Source organism: Patagioenas fasciata, chromosome 8, assembly GCF_037038585.1.
Source record: "Patagioenas fasciata isolate bPatFas1 chromosome 8, bPatFas1.hap1, whole genome shotgun sequence".
Taxonomy (NCBI): Eukaryota; Metazoa; Chordata; class Aves; order Columbiformes; family Columbidae; genus Patagioenas; species Patagioenas fasciata.
Genome location: NC_092527.1, coordinates 33,723,391 through 33,739,018, shown reverse-complemented (window position 1 = coordinate 33,739,018; position 15,628 = coordinate 33,723,391). Strand labels below are relative to the sequence as shown.

The following is a 15,628-nucleotide window of genomic DNA, read 5'->3' as shown; positions in this document are numbered from 1 at the left end:
CCTGCTTATTCCATGCTGGCTTCTGGGCTTCTAATAAAGGAACAGGCATCGCGCAAGGCACCCAGGGTTCACAGATTTGTTTCACACCTTGTGTCAAGTCCAGAGCTCACTTTCAAGAAACTGGGGCACCCTGCCCTTAGGGTGGGAGCACTTCACAGGTGGGCCAGGACAATTCCAGTACACACGGGGCTCTTTGGATCCTTCACAACTAAACTTGGTGTTCGAATGTGCCTTTATTAGTAGATATTAATAAATTCTGAGGGTTGCTCTGTCCCTTTTACATCACCTATCCATTTTGCTTATATTTCTTCTCCCTCCAAGCACAGTGCTGATCCTTTCCCATCTCTTTTCCCCTTTGTGAACATCAAAAGGAAAGTTTGTATTTGTTCTTCGGTGCATGTGAGGGCACTCATGGGATGAGTCTTTAGAAGGTTAAATAACGTACTGTGAGTTGTGCCAAAACAGGTGCACTGCTCACAGAGCAGCCAGCCGAAAAGGTGCAATTGCACCCACCACCTCGATCCTGGTGCCCAGCTGAGCAAGTTGAGTCCACTCGGAGGAGGCCGGTGACTCAAGATTCATCTGATTTATGGGTTGTGGAGGAAGCTTCAGCAGCTCTCTTCAACAGGCTGCGGTGAGGCACAATGGTAAAGATGCTGTCTCTTCCCCTAAACTTACTGGTTACCCTACAATAAGAGTCACAACTAGACGGTGAGGAAGTCCTTGAGGACATTCATTTTACTACACACACAGACTGTGCAGTTCTTATCAAGTATGTCATATACAGCTCAGCAGGGGGGTGGATTTTGGGGAGATATTTAAAGAATGCTGCATTTGTAGCTGTACAGTTTTGTATGGGAAACCTCCACCAAACATAAGGGACTGCACAAGATAAAGTAGTTTGGGGAGGGGAAAAAAATGTGTGGATGTACAAGAAATTCTCAGCTAAGAAAGTGGTTTGATGACTGGAGGAGAGGGATGGCAGCTTCTCCCTCTCCAGCCAGGGGGAAAAAGAAAAAGGAATCGAGCTGCCACTCCTGCTTAGGAGCTAAGGAAACCCCTAATTCAGGGCCATGCAAACAGAAGTTAAATTAATATGAATTGCTGAAAGACTCACACAGTGTCCTTTCTTCCCCTAACTCTTCTGCAAGTTTTTTTATTATTTTATTATGTTATTATTTTTTACTGGTGAGGGATTCTTATTATTATGGTTCTAACCTTCATTACAGTGGCTTTGTGCCTCAGCACTCCAGGGGAAACTCATATTCAGAATAGCTTTGCAAGTGCTGCCGAAGCCGTTTGATGTCTGCACCACTAGCTAAATTATTTGCTAACAAACTTGGAGACTTTTTGCCCTTCCAAAGGAACCATTTCACATGTGGTTTTTGGCTTCTTCTGCAGTGGCCGAGCAATATTATTTTATCCCAGCAAAGAGCATATTCTTGTTTAATATCACTGCTATATTCCAGCATGTTTCCCAAGATGATAAATGTTGGCACAGAAAAGAGGCAACTTTTTCAAACAATAAGTAATAAATTGTGGAAGGCTGAGGTAAATATTTTTCCATGTCTCCAAACAACTCTGAGTACATTCCTGAGAAGTGTATTGACAGTAAAATGTTTGAGAACAAGAAAATTTTTTGGATCAGGTTGTGGTTGTTGTCCAACCCACAGAATATCAAGAAAAATCCTAGCTCTTTCTACCATCTGTTCCACTGTGTACTTCTGGGTACAGAGCTTTAAGTAAAGCATTCAGAATGTCTACTGTAGCAAATACGAATATGAATGAGTTAGCATAAGAACACAAACTGCATTTTTCTGAGGCTTAAAAAAAAAAAAAAACCAAAACAACCACCAAAATCCTGAAACACAAAGCTTGTCAGATATGTCCCAATGAGGGAGGAGATATCTTGGCAATCGATTATTCAAATACCTGGATTCACTGTGCCAGTGAGATCTGCAGTGCTGTGGGCACTCATTCCTGTCTGGTGTCACACAGACCAACCAAGCCAAGCCAAGCCAAGAGAAGTCACACATGGGCTGCTGAGGAATGAGTGTGTGCAATGAGCTGCTTGTGAAACAAACAAACAAAAGAGACAGAAATAACAAATGTCAGAAATGAACTACTAAAAACATCACCTCACAATTGTATTTGAAAACCACTCCCTGCTAGAGGGCAGTCTGCAAAGAGAAAAGGATGACCAAAATAAAAATATTATTATCTAGTGCAATGTTTACCTGTAGGTAACACCACTGCAACCATCCTTGCATGCGTTGCCTCCAATACCACACATACAGCTGTCCACCTATGCATCCCTTTGAACCCCATCCTTAGAGATCCTGCCCTCAGGCTGACACGCTCACCTAGGAGGAATGCTCACCACCCACCAGGAGCCAGAGGGAGAAGAACCAGTGATTGGGAACTGAGCTGCAGGGACCTGTTGGCCCCAGCCACGTGAAAATGTGCACCTCAGGATACATGGAAAAGGCTACTTGATTTTAATTTTTGCACTGGTTTCAAATAATTTTTATCATTTTAAAATATTGAATATGGAGATATTCCACACCCTTCTGGGCCAATATTTGTGTGTTTAAATGGAAGCTACTAATCCTCTAGCACTATAAGGGGAAGACATAGTATACATACTCTCTACTTGAGACATAAATAATAAATGCAATTTAAACTGAAATTTAAGCAGACTTTCCATTAAGTAACAGATCGCTGTTGGATGGTCATGGTTTTTTATATCTGTCAGAGGGCTGTATTTCAGATATGTAGACATCATGTAGAGATGGGATATTTTGTACGAACATTAATAATGATGTTCCTACATTGCTCATGCTGTGGAAATGCTTCCTATTCATCTCATTATCTTCTGGTCCCACAATGGCAGCATGATGAGTGCAGAGAAATGAGTGAGATGCCTTCTATGTCTTTGTGTGGTGGGTATAAAATGGTTGCAAACCAGATGAATGCTTAAATACATTATCTCTTTGACATTTCGCACTACCCTTCCGGAAAGACCCCATATATTTAATATCAAAAGGGCAGATACCACTTACCATGGGAGAAAAAGAGAATGACTGCTTTGTCCTGCTATCTGTATCCCAGGGAGCAGATCACAGAGGACCAAGATGGTTTCCCTTATGCCTTGAAAGGGGTTGATGAGAACCCAGAAGCACCTAGATAGAAGTCAGATTCGTTCGCTCATATCAGTCCCACAGATCTGCTCTAAATCTCTCTTCCCGGTCTCCTCCTCCAGGGTTAAAAAGATGGCACAGCAGAGTGTGCTGGAGAGAGGTTGTTCTGAGTTATTGTTGTGTACGTTTCAGTGGTCATTGCTGTCTTCACAACCCTCATTTCAACATAAATCACTTCTGTTTTCACATTTTCTCCTGGACTAGTTCCACATGCCAAGGACCATTCCCATGAGTGGCTGTTGAATTTGGCCCCGCAGCTCTTCTCTGACAAGCTTTCACAACATTGGTAAAGGCTTCAGCACTCACTGAAAGCATCAAAGGGCCTATTTGCATCTTCCATGGAATCTAAGAAGAATGGTGAGGCTGCATATTGACAAAGCTGGCACTGCTTACCTGCATGTCCTTGGGCAACTCCCTTAAAAGCTGCAGGAGCCTCCGTGTGGGAGAACGGGAATAACGACACTGGCCTGCCAACCACGAGGGTTACAACATAGAATCACTTGTTGAAGCCCAAAACAGTTGATGCAGGCAAAACATTTTACAGGATGGTGAGAGGAAGACACATCATGGAGAGGAGAGTAATGTGCCTAGAGGTAGTTTGGCTGCTGCCGTAGCCTGTAGCCCCCAAATATGAATGATGACAAGACTATAAGCATGAATATCCCAAGTTTCACTGATCTAATTTGCACCAGCAGACAACTTCTTGTACAGACTAATCTCTGGAGTGGGCCCCGTCCCTGCATGCTATTAACAGAACTATAAATATTTTATTTGAAATATAAGATACTAACAAGCATCTTAAATAAAAGAAGATTGTGATAGATTGGCAGATTGCCACCGTCATCTCCACTCTATACAGTGCTTCCTTCTTGTCTTAAACTGCTAGATGACATCCTTCCGATGGAATTAATTGGCCTCTTTCTTGCCCCGTGCTATTTCTGGTTTAATTATCCTGCAGTTTGGCCAACAGTGGACCATGTTCTTCCTGTCACTGCTCTTTTGCTCTCCATGTTCTCTGTTGGTCCAGGGTGCTTTCTAAATTCCGTTCCATTTTGCTCTTACAGGTTTCTGACCAATATGTTGTGACATTTTCTGCAGAAAGAACCATTTAGAGCCCAATGGAAAGTGAGCTGTGATCAAAATTCATTGGCTGCAACAGCTGATAGATCAGGTTTTCACACCTACCATGTGCCCCAGCAGTCACAGGACAGAAATGTGCATCGGAAAATGAAGTTGCACATGTGAGGAAGAAGAGATGACAAGACTGATTGGAAGAAAAGAAACTGAGTTTCTGTTTTCTCAGAAAACTACAGCTTGACCTCAGGTTACTGAAATATTTCCATTGACTTCATGGCTTTTCCGTTGCAGATATATCAGATACTAGATGTATACCATGAAGTACATTCTCTTGTAATTATCAAATTACCAAAGTGCAAAAAGTTACAAAAGAGATTAAATGCATTTTAGAATTAGCCAATGGATTTTGGGGTAATTTTTACACTTCTCTCCTTAGAGTGATTAACTTTTTCCATTACAGTATTTTAAAATGTTAAAAATAAGCTTAAAAATAAAGAAAGAGGAACCTTTCTGGATAGAAAGAGAGAAGGAAAAGGAAAGTTCAGCTTACAAGTAAGGCCTCTTTCCTCATAAACAGAATAGATAAAAGGGTGATGCACTGAGAAAGTATGAAAGCCATTCCTGAAAAGTTTCATAGCCATGGAAGGGCATCATGTCAAGTTAAAGCAAAAGCAAACCCAAACCCATCCCAAAAGTCTCATTTTCATCTTCTTTCTGTTCCTGAGAATCTTTCAGAATTCACTCTTTGTGACAACCGGTCCCTGATTTTCCCCATACTGTGAAATATTGCCCAGTTTATATGCCCAACCATTGCCTTGTTATATGTCCCGTCAGACCTGGTTTAGTCTGTGTCAGGGAGCCAAATATTAGTAAAGCTGGGGAACATTCTCCTAGATCAAGAGGATATTCCTGTATTATGAGCCAGGCGCTGTAGCTACACTTGAGACCAGCCATGGACACATCCTGCACTCGGTAATGGTATTTACAGGATTCTTAGCAGTCAAAGAGATGTGAGACACAGCCCTGTAGCATTATTTCCTTTGCCTTCAAAAAGCACTTCTCTGAAGTGCCCGGAGACATCCTGTCTTAGGGGTTATTCCCAGTTAAGATAAACCAAGGGAAAATGTGTGACTACTGTCAAAAGAAGAAAAATGTTAGTGCTTACAAAAGCTCCCCTTTCAGATATGAGCACCGCACTGTTATGCACAACCTCTCTGCTTGATTTCTCTGTCGTATTTTCTCACACTGGAGATGGCCCCAAAGCAAACCTCTGAACGCAAGCACAGAACATGATTAAGAATCAAAGCCTAGAATGCCAGAACATATGTTTGGCTTCTTGTTTGTATCTTTATAGAGGTCCAGCCAAAAGCCTCAGTGCAAACACCCGTGAATATTTGTATTTTTACACACTGGCCAAAATATTTATTCTTAACATTATTAACCTCTGGCTGACTAAGCCTCTGATGCAAATCTAGTAATTGCCATTTATTCTGCAGGGAGAGAAGCCCTGTTTGACCTGCATACAAGCTTAGCTCAGCCTTGTTTGTTCCCCAGATATTCTGATGGCTCCTTCAAGTCAAGAGAACATTACTCCATACTGCTGAATCCCTGAGCAGCCTTCCCATAGTGTTCCAGCCCTTAGACAAAACTCTGGGAGTGTGATGTTATGTGATATTGACCCTCCATGCTTACTTCAAGAGGATCATATGCAGAGAACCAGGCTTGTGGCCTATGGTTAAGATAAAAGTAAAAGATGAGTTCTCATATTCAGCAGGTTTACTCCTAGCAATAATAAAATTGGATAGTGTGTGAGATAATTACCTAAGCAAAGAGAAAAAGTCTTCAGTATGACCAAAGATCTATGCATGTCTCTCTCAAACCTAGAATGTACCCACACTCCTTTTGAGAGAAAAGTCAAACTTACCTGCGAATTCCACAGCTGGAGGTCTGACACCATCAGATGCCATCAACGACCTGGACTTTGCCTCTGTCATTCTTATGTCCTTGTGGGACTCTTCAAATTCCGCTGAAGGTCTCTGCTCTCTCAGTCTTCCAGTTCTCTTAGATGCGTCTCAGCAGTCTGTTAACATCCCACACAGGTCAAGACAAAGTGTCGAACAGCTTATTTTTGCCATAAATCAAGCTTTTGCCCAGGTTTAGATATTCACTGCCTTTTCCTCATTGAGGTTGTTTCTGACAATCTCACTAAGTGCATTAATTTATAAGATACATTTACACCACTCATGCAGGATTAGAAACTCCCCAGACTATTCCAAACTATTACAAAGTATCTGAAATCCATCCTGGCAATTACCTTGTGGATATGATAGAGAGGATACCTTAGCTTGTTTTCCTTGCACACCCAAAATCCTAATGAAAGAGAAATTATTTAAGACAGAAAAGATGAAAGAAGAAAAAATCATTTAAATGTTACTCCAGAAAATTTCAGCACAGAACACCTTAATCACGTTCATTAATCAAACCCCAAATAAAATCAGCTGTCTTGTAAAGTGAGAACAGAGGAAAAATAGGACAACATATATCTATGAAAAAAGTTAGACTTTTTTATTCCAGGAGAACTCAACTAAAAGCTCCCTCCATTCAGACACCTGGGTTTCGTTTCATAATAGCTTCGGTCCATTGTTCCTTATTATCAGAGCTGAGTATGTTCAAGCTAAGGCAGATCTTGTTCCTAAATTTATGTCTCTGTGTGTGACCACTACAATATGTGTTTTGTATGCTTTTTCCTGAAAGCCTAATATAGTGATACCTGTGACACGGCTTGGACTCCCCCTTTCATGTATATTACCAACTCGAACTGCAACCTGCTGGTAGATTTTTCTTAAACTCTAAAATGAGGGTCTAACCTTCTCTTCTTTTTCTTTTTCTTCTCTGTTACCTATAATCTTGATTTGACTCACACAAAAGTGACACAGTGGGAAATCCACTCAAGAAGACTTTGACAACTAACAATGGAAACCTACCTACACGAAAGTTGACTGGTGGCGTTTATAGTGAAAAAATGTATTCAAGTTTAAAGATGTCATCTGTGTTAACTGATCCGTGTTGGTTTTGTGTGTTTTTGTCAAAAGAAATGTGCTGCCGAGTCACCTCTGTTAAGGTAAAGAAAACTAGCCAGAACAATATCCCCACTGAAAAAGGCAGGCATATTCAGGGGAAAAAAAATCGCCCCAAAATATTGAAGTTTGTGTAAATATGATTTTTAGGTTGGACCAAATCCAAAGGACTTATATGGAACAGTGAAATTTCAGTGTATTTAAATGCAACTAACACATAGAATTACTTATGCTACTGTTCATTTTGCTTTCTCTAACATGAAAAATGTTGTTATTGTATGTGGTACCAAAGGTGTGCTAGGTGTATCTCATGGATTAAATTAAAATAATATCACTGTATATTTTTTCAGTAGCAGCTACTGATTGTTTTGGTTTCAGTTTTAGAGTTGAAGTTAGACATTATGTACAGATTCCTCTCCCCCTGAAATGAAAGGAATCCAGTTCTTGCTGTGAACCATCTTCCTTCATCAAACGGGATACCCAAAGCCATGAGCTACCATTGGAAGTCTCAAGCACTTCATCCCAGAAAAGAGAAGAGGTACAAGTCAGTGCAAATTCAAACATGCTAATGCTCAAGTAAAAGGTCTTTACTGAACCTATTAGAATATTAAAGTCATTTATATTGTACAACCGACCTGTCCTCATGTCCTCTTCCACACTGCTAGGTCTGTTCTATTAGGCCAGATCGTGTTGCTGGTCTCAGCTGTCTTGAAGCAGTTTGTCTCACCCTTATATTCACTGCTGACAGATGCTTTTGTTGAAAAACACATCAAACATTCTGCAAACATGAAACTCAATCCCCCAAAAATGGTCCTTTGGATCAGGTGAGCTGATGCTACTATGATATCCCCATGAAATGCAGGACAACAGGTAAACCTGGTGGCTCTTGAAAACCTGAGGTGCCGAGACGCAACGGTGAGAAACACTGTGTAAAGTGTGAATGGAACAGAAGGGATCTGAAGGAACAAGGAGGCAGAGCAGCTGTCGCACCCCTCAGCTCATTCATCCAGGTTCAGGTGGCCTGAAGAAAGGACAGAGCTCAGAGGGATCTGTGCTGCTGTTGTCCATGCTGCAGGTGGTCCTTGGCTAAGCAGAAGGCTTCAATGAAGGAACAAATTTGTAGATGGTAAATCTTTCCTATCTGTGTATTGCCTACACTTGAGTGAATATGTTAATCTAAATTCACTTAAAAATTAAAGAAGGTGAGGAAAAGAAAAAAATATCATCTCTCAAAATGAAACAATTTGAAGTGAAACCACTTTGTTCAATGGTTTTTCACTAATCCAAGTTCTTTGTCAACCCTCATGCAGAGGGTTGATGCAGAGAAGTTTATAAAAGCAAGCCACTTTGCTGCTTCAGGAAAATTCATGCAGTAAACAGGGAACTAAAACCAACCATTGGTACAACAAGGAGTACCCCAGAAAATCCAGTCAGAAACAAATATGTTGGAATGAGTGACTGGAGAAGGAATTTCACCTCCCACTCGTGGCAACCCTGATGTTGCTGTGCAGGTCCTGAGCATGCTTATTGCAGAGAACGACACATTCAGGCTGGTGCACCTCCTGATTGCATTGTTTTACAGGCACTTTAGAGCCAGGTAAACAGAGGGACTGGTTAATGTGTATCCCAGACTGCTAGGAACGTAATTTGGGCGTCTTGTTTCATTTCAGCCATTAACAGGCATTTTCTGGTGTCCTACCTCACACACAGTACATCTTCCTACACAGACCCTTGACCTCAGCCCAGACAAGGGCTGTAGGAGGACCAGGGCTCCCATGTCACCACCTGTCTTCTCCTATAGTTTTCACTTCCAGATAAGTCTCAGCATCAGACGTCCACAAGGTGAAAACCAGCTAAATTCTCCAACCAGAAAACCCCCAAAAGTTCTGCGATAAAACAAGACAAAAAAACCCTTAAATTCTGCTGTAGCGAGGATGTGTTCAAGTGCAGATGATGGGTTATTGCATCTCACATCTGTCATCGGGTAGCCAGGGTAATTGACACAGCCATACCTGCCCAGAGGAAGAGACAATGTCTGAAATTCCTGTTAGAAACAATTATATACTTGACCTTAACATATGGGTCTTTCTGCTTTCATTTTTTTAGGAGGGCATAAAAAAACCCAAACCACACCAAAGCAAAACAAACCACAGAAAGGCTCCCAAGCCTTTGAAGGTCGTGTTTGTGCTGGAGCAGGCTCTGTGAATTGGTAATTGGCCTCTCAGAGCTCAGGCAATGTGAGGCTGCGATGTGAGGCTGAGGCAGCGCTCAGCAGGCACCACTGCCATGCTCAGCACTTCTTCAGCCACCTGCTTGCCCTGCTGGGTCTCAGCCCAGCAGGACACGCCGTGATCCCAGTCCCATAAACCCGCTCTGAGCATCCTTCCTGCTCAACCTCCCCGCACCTCCGTCCAGGGCTACCGGCCCTTCTGCAACGCTCCTGTCCCTTTGCTCCATTGCAAAGGGCTGGAGAAGAGGTCACACTGAGAAATGGTTCACACAAGGGTGTCAGCTTGTGGACAAAGCACTCAGGTCCTGGTGTCGCTGGTGGACATGCCTTCTTTCAAAAGGGTAAATTAGGCAGGCGCCTACCTCTGTGGCTGGCCCAAGCAAAAGTGCAAATCCATAAACATGAAACTTGCCTGTTCTTCACCGTTGCTAACAGTTTCCTGTTAAACTAGTATCTGAAATGATGCAAAGTCTCGGTAGGTTTTTCTCACTTCAGGTTGCAGGTGAGGGGTGCAAACAAGAGGTGCCTGCTTTGCCTAGAAGTAAGGCCAGAGCTGACCCCACAAGTAACTCTCAGATGCCCAGGCTAGGTCCGAAATCAGCCCTGCTTCTGGGCTCTTGAGACGAAATTCACTGCTTGATGTGTAGAGTGGTGCAGAGTCCTCCAAGGCAGCCCAGCACTAGGGGATTAGGAACCATCAGGGAGATACTTGGAAAATGGGAAGACCTCCACACTGGCAGTAACTTCTCTGCAGGACATGCTTGTCCCCAAGGGCCTGCAGCATTTCACACGCTGTTATTGAGGGCTTTGCCTTTCACCCAGGGCAGGACCAGGTCTCCTGAGCTGAGAGGGGGAGGACACGTCCTACTAACTGCACTGAGAAGCCTGAAGCTGCTGGCTGAGGAATTGCTTGGGTTTCCTTGGCACTGTCACTGCTTTGGCACGGCAGCAGACAGCACGGCAATCCCTGCACACCGACACACCCAGACAGGTAGGATGTTTCTCTCCTCCTCCACAAGCAACATTGTCTTAGCAGAAACATGCATAACCCAGATTTTACACTTGTCCCTTCCACCCCCATGAGTTAGAAAGGAACAATCTTCAGCAGGACCATGAGCATTTCGCACACAGCCACTTTGTCTTCATTTTCCATCAGGAGAGAAGGCACAGGCTGGTCCCAGCAGTGTCCCCCCAGCCCCTCTGGAAAGGAAAGCTTGTTGTGAGCCTGGAAGCGCTGGAAGGGATTGTCCCCTTGTGCTCCTGCTTCTCCCCTGGGACCGTGGGTGAAGTCAATGACAGAACAGGAACGCACACACACGGGAGCAGGATAACACGCGTGGCTGCACTCAGAACGGCTGATTTCCACCAACCCTGCTGGTCCCGGGGAATTCAAACCATTAAAACAAAGAATTAAGCCTCGCCAATGTCTTTGCTTTAAAAATCAAAACAACAATAACAGAAAGACCAGTCAGGTTAATTACACTAGAGCAGAGAGGAATCTCTAACATGCAAATGCATTTCCACGAACATTAAGAGCAAACTCCTCTCTAAAGTGTTTTTCTTTCACAAGCAAGCAAGAAAATTCATGGGATAAAACAAACTTTGCTTATTTTAGTTTCAACTCAATTACCTGTTAATGGAAAAAATCTGGCACCACTAATAATGAGGCAGGAATGAGATCACTGTTCTGGAGGCCTGGCTTGTCAGGGAAGCTTGCAACAAGAAGTGCATTTATCTGCCTTTCTATAACCCTTTTCAAGCACTCTGTCAGGGAGCCCAAACTGAACAGCCAGTTTAGGAGGAACTTGGAACCCACTCCAGGCCCCCTCGGCCCTCTGGGAAAAGGAAAATTATTGTTGGCAAGTCTGCCTGGCTCCAGAAGTTGATCCAGTGCCCCCCACTTGCCCATGCAGCAGCAGACAGAGCTAAGAATTTTGTTATAATTAAATAACGCAGTGCTGATTGGTTGCTGGAGGTGGTCTTGAAACTGGTGTTTAAGGCAGTGGAGAACAACGGTTACTATTCATAGAAAAAGCAGAGTCTTAAAATCCATCTGTTTCATTCCAAATTTAGGCCAAAAAAATGCTCACTCACTGTCTTTAAAAATACCACCTGCTTAGCTATTTTGTATAATGTGCCATTATGTAAGTTTGAAGAAGGAGCAGGCAGGGAGGCAGTGGGGGCTGAAAAGGGGCGGGGGGAACAGATTAAAAAGATATAGTTAGATCCAAAAATACCCCAGCAGCATATTCAAAAGGGAACACAAAATAAGGGAGCAAAGGAGACATTTTCTGAGGAGGATTAAAACCAGAGTGTTTGCTAATGCCTGGGAACCAGCTACTACAAATGGGCTTGTGTGCAAATAAGATAACAACCTTTTTTTCTCTTTTTAAAAAAAAACAACCAAACAAACAAACCCCACAAATTCTTCTTGCTGTGTGTACCAAACTCTGTTCCTCCTCATGTTACAAGACTACGGAAACACCATGAGCCTTCCCCACCCTGCAGACCTTCCTGGCGTGGTCCTGGCCAGAACCCCTGCCAGCAGGTATCTCCCAAATGGGGCTGTGCTTCTCCTTGGTGAGCTGGTGGAAGCAATAAACTTGAAGGAAGGAGACAAGGAGCTGGTAACTCCATGGAATCTACTTTTCCAGAGCAGATTTTCACTGTAAGCAGTAACATCAGCAAGGTCTGGTCTCCTGCAGATGCGTCTCCTGTCTCCCCATCGTCTTCCCCTCCCCTCGCTTCCCCGCTGTGATCTTACATAATATTACACATCACAGCTGCAATATTTCCAGTTTTCTCTGTACGCTGAACTCTCTTCCAGGTTCCGTGTTCCCTCCGACACCCCAATGCTCTCCATGTCTCCTACCTAACCTTCCTGGCCTGCCAGCTGGGCAGCAGAGTGCAGATGCTGGTCCAGAAGTAGACGTGTGATAATTGGCCATCTGGACACTGCCAGAGGGAACAGTGAACAGCTGGGCTCTCCTGCCTGTTCCTCAGCAGCGGATCTGGAAGGCCCTGTTGTCTCAGTGCCGGCGGAGATTTCCCTGGAACTCACACGGACTTTATTATCTCTGGGAGTTTGACTGCCGCTGATAAATCTGCTTCAAAACGCCAGAGGATTCAAGAGTTATATCAGGAGAGGGTCAAACAGATGGACAGAGAGCATGACTTCATGATCTCCGTTGCCTTAAAGGTCCTGGCTGATACCTCCCCATCCCAAATAAAATGCATTTCCAACTTCAGGAAAAGAGCTACTCATAGAACATGGATGCAAGTCACTAGTGAACATTTTTGATTGATCCCTGAAGAAATCAGTCCAGGGATTGGCAAATTCCTTTCCTCAGGTAGTCCTTAAAACGGGCTGGTGACATTATGGATGGAACACTGGGATGCTTTCAGTTGTAGCTGATCTGCCTTAAAAGTCTCAGGATGTTTTCCAAGAACATCTTAAAATGAATGTCAAAGTACCTGCCTACCTCTTCTTATAAGAAAGCAATTGCTACCATCTCTGAGCACATTTTGTATTCATAGTTTAAAGGCTCCAGGAGCCTCAGCCTTCCTGTCCAACACAGACCACTGCTCCTGGAATGAATTTAGTCTTCAGCTGCAGCATCTCTCCCAAATCACCCTCCAAAATCTTTACCCAGAGTCATAGGTGGCAAAGCATCCCTATGCGTATGCCAGACACAGCTGCACAGCACTGTCACACAAGTTCATTTTTATTATTTTTATTGGTTGTTTTCATGGTTGTTGCAATGCTCCATGCAACTATTTTTACTGTGAATTCTCTTCACATCTTTTTATGGCCTAATGAAATGAACAGGACTCTAAAGATTGCTCTTTTTTCTTGTCTTTTTTTTTTTGATTTTAAGCAAAGCTTGAAACCATGTGGCACTACTTTACTGAGTCAGCAATTGCTTGAACTTTTAAAAATTCCATACACTAAGTGAAAAATGAGATTTACAAAACTAAAGGAAAATAAATGTCTCCTGAACATGCAGTACATTGACTTGCTTCCGTGCCTTATCCCATAAAAACAGGTGGAAGCAATAGCTACATTGAATTACCCAGTGTACACAGGGCCCCGTGGTGTCCTGTGGCAGCCCCATACAAGGACAGAATGTGCCGGTTTGTCACCACCCTGCTCTGGAGGTTGTCCTCACCTGCATGGATCTAAGGGTGAACAGGGTGACCAGACCGTACCCCTGGAGCCAGCTGCCAACCCCATTTTAGATGTACAATGCAAGGGAAGGGCTTTCTTTCCACCATGTTTCCAGCATGCCTGGCCTGCTGGGGTTTTGGCTGTGACTCCTGGGCACAAAGGGAGTACATACAAATAATGGTGATTTTCTCCTCAGAGCCTTGACCCAGCTCAGGCCCTTTGAGCAAGGGGGATTTGGAGGCAGATCTGAAGGCATAAGCCCATCATGGGGCACAGCCAACGCACAACCTACAGGAAACCTGAGCAGTTGCTTTCCCAGGAATATGCCATTGTTTTCTCCAGCAAATAAAGAGTTCCAGCACGAGTTATCCACCACTCAGTGAGCTCTGCTCAGTCTGTCTTTTGAACACATGCCTCTCTCCCTGCACACGCAGATGGAAAACCAATTTGTCCAGGAACAGTGTTTCTGGACTCTTGCTTTCCACAGGCTTGCTAATAAAGCGGCAAGCAAAGAACACGCTATTTTGCTGAATATATGAATCATACCTTGATGGTATCTCCTTTGAATCATGGTATTCAAAGATCTCCCTGGAGCACCATGTTTTACATTAGAAGAGAGCAGTTATCCCCAGCGGAGATGCAGCACATGTGCCTGGCTGATGGATGGCCATGCTCCAGCGAGAGTCAAAACATTCAGGAGAAAGGAAAAAATATATATTCCCTAGAAACCTTAAATACTAAGAGAGTAATTCAAGTATTGTGTTCAGTTTTTGGGCTACCAACAACAGCAAGATCTCCACAACTTCACAGCAACATCCTCTGCCCCGTCCCAGAGTCCCGTCCCACCCGTACTGCCCATGTGCCTCTCACAGGTGACAAAGGGACACGTTCCACTTAAGTCTTGGGGAGCGTCATAGGAGACCACAGCAGAAACAGCATCAGGCCATGGATCAAGGGAGATAAATAGCACCTGGTGAAAAACTCACCGTGACTTATTCCCTCTAATAGGAAATAGGATGCAATATTTTTGTATATTACCCTTTATTAACATGCCTGAAACAACAACAAAAAAAGGTTTTTGACTGGTAAACTTGTCACTAAAACAGTCGTACCAATTTAAAGTACTATATATTCTGTTTAAACATTATTTAGTACTTCACCCAGTACCTGCCAGCCCCTCTACAAAGCAAATTCCTTCCACAGCCAACAGACAACTGCTTTGTAGCCAGTTTTGGTTTCATCAGACTTTGCAGTGAGGGACTGAAACAGCCCCATTCCCAGCATAAAATCACTTCCCCTGTTGTCCCATACAAAGAAGAACACTTACCCTTCCCGCAGAGTCCATCGAGCCTGACTGAAGAGAAGCGCGTTACCTGAGCAATACGCTGGCACGACGGCAGGGAACCAGCCTGCTCCGAGACCTGTGCATTCGAGTGCCCTCAAGTTACTGTGGCTGCGACTTTCCAAGATGATCAGGGCTACGGTGACATCCACTTCTAAGAGATTCCTGAAAATTATGAAGCTTAAATCCCTACTCAGTTAAAAAAAAAATCCCAAACAAATCAGCCATTTTATAAAAAGTTCCTGAATCTAAGGTCAGTCTCATCCTGGAGAATCTGCGGGCATTGCTGCATTGGGTAGATGCTGCATGCTCAGTGCTGAGAGCCATCTGGGATACAAGGGCTCATTGGATTTTAAAAAAATATATAATTAAAAAAAAATGTATATATGTATGTGTAAAGATGGCAACAAAGCTATCCAGGAGTTAAACCCTAATGCTGGCACAAGGATTCTGACTAATTAGGGCTACCTAACCTGTCCTCTGTGACCTTTATAGTGTTGTGGGATCATCAGGTTGAACAAAAATGTTTTAAAA

The 15,628-nt window shown here is 43.5% G+C and overlaps 1 long non-coding RNA gene across 1 annotated transcript; it reads right to left on the bottom strand.

Annotated features, from left to right (window-relative positions):
- Window positions 1–1,963: 1,963 nt before the first annotated feature.
- On the bottom strand, window positions 1,964–7,798 carry LOC139828508 (uncharacterized). The gene is made up of 3 exons (XR_011740186.1): window positions 6,202–7,798; window positions 3,063–3,182; window positions 1,964–2,067 (listed from the first exon to the last, which is right to left on the bottom strand). It is a non-coding gene; the product is annotated as an uncharacterized lncRNA (long non-coding RNA).
- Window positions 7,799–15,628: the final 7,830 nt, after the last annotated feature.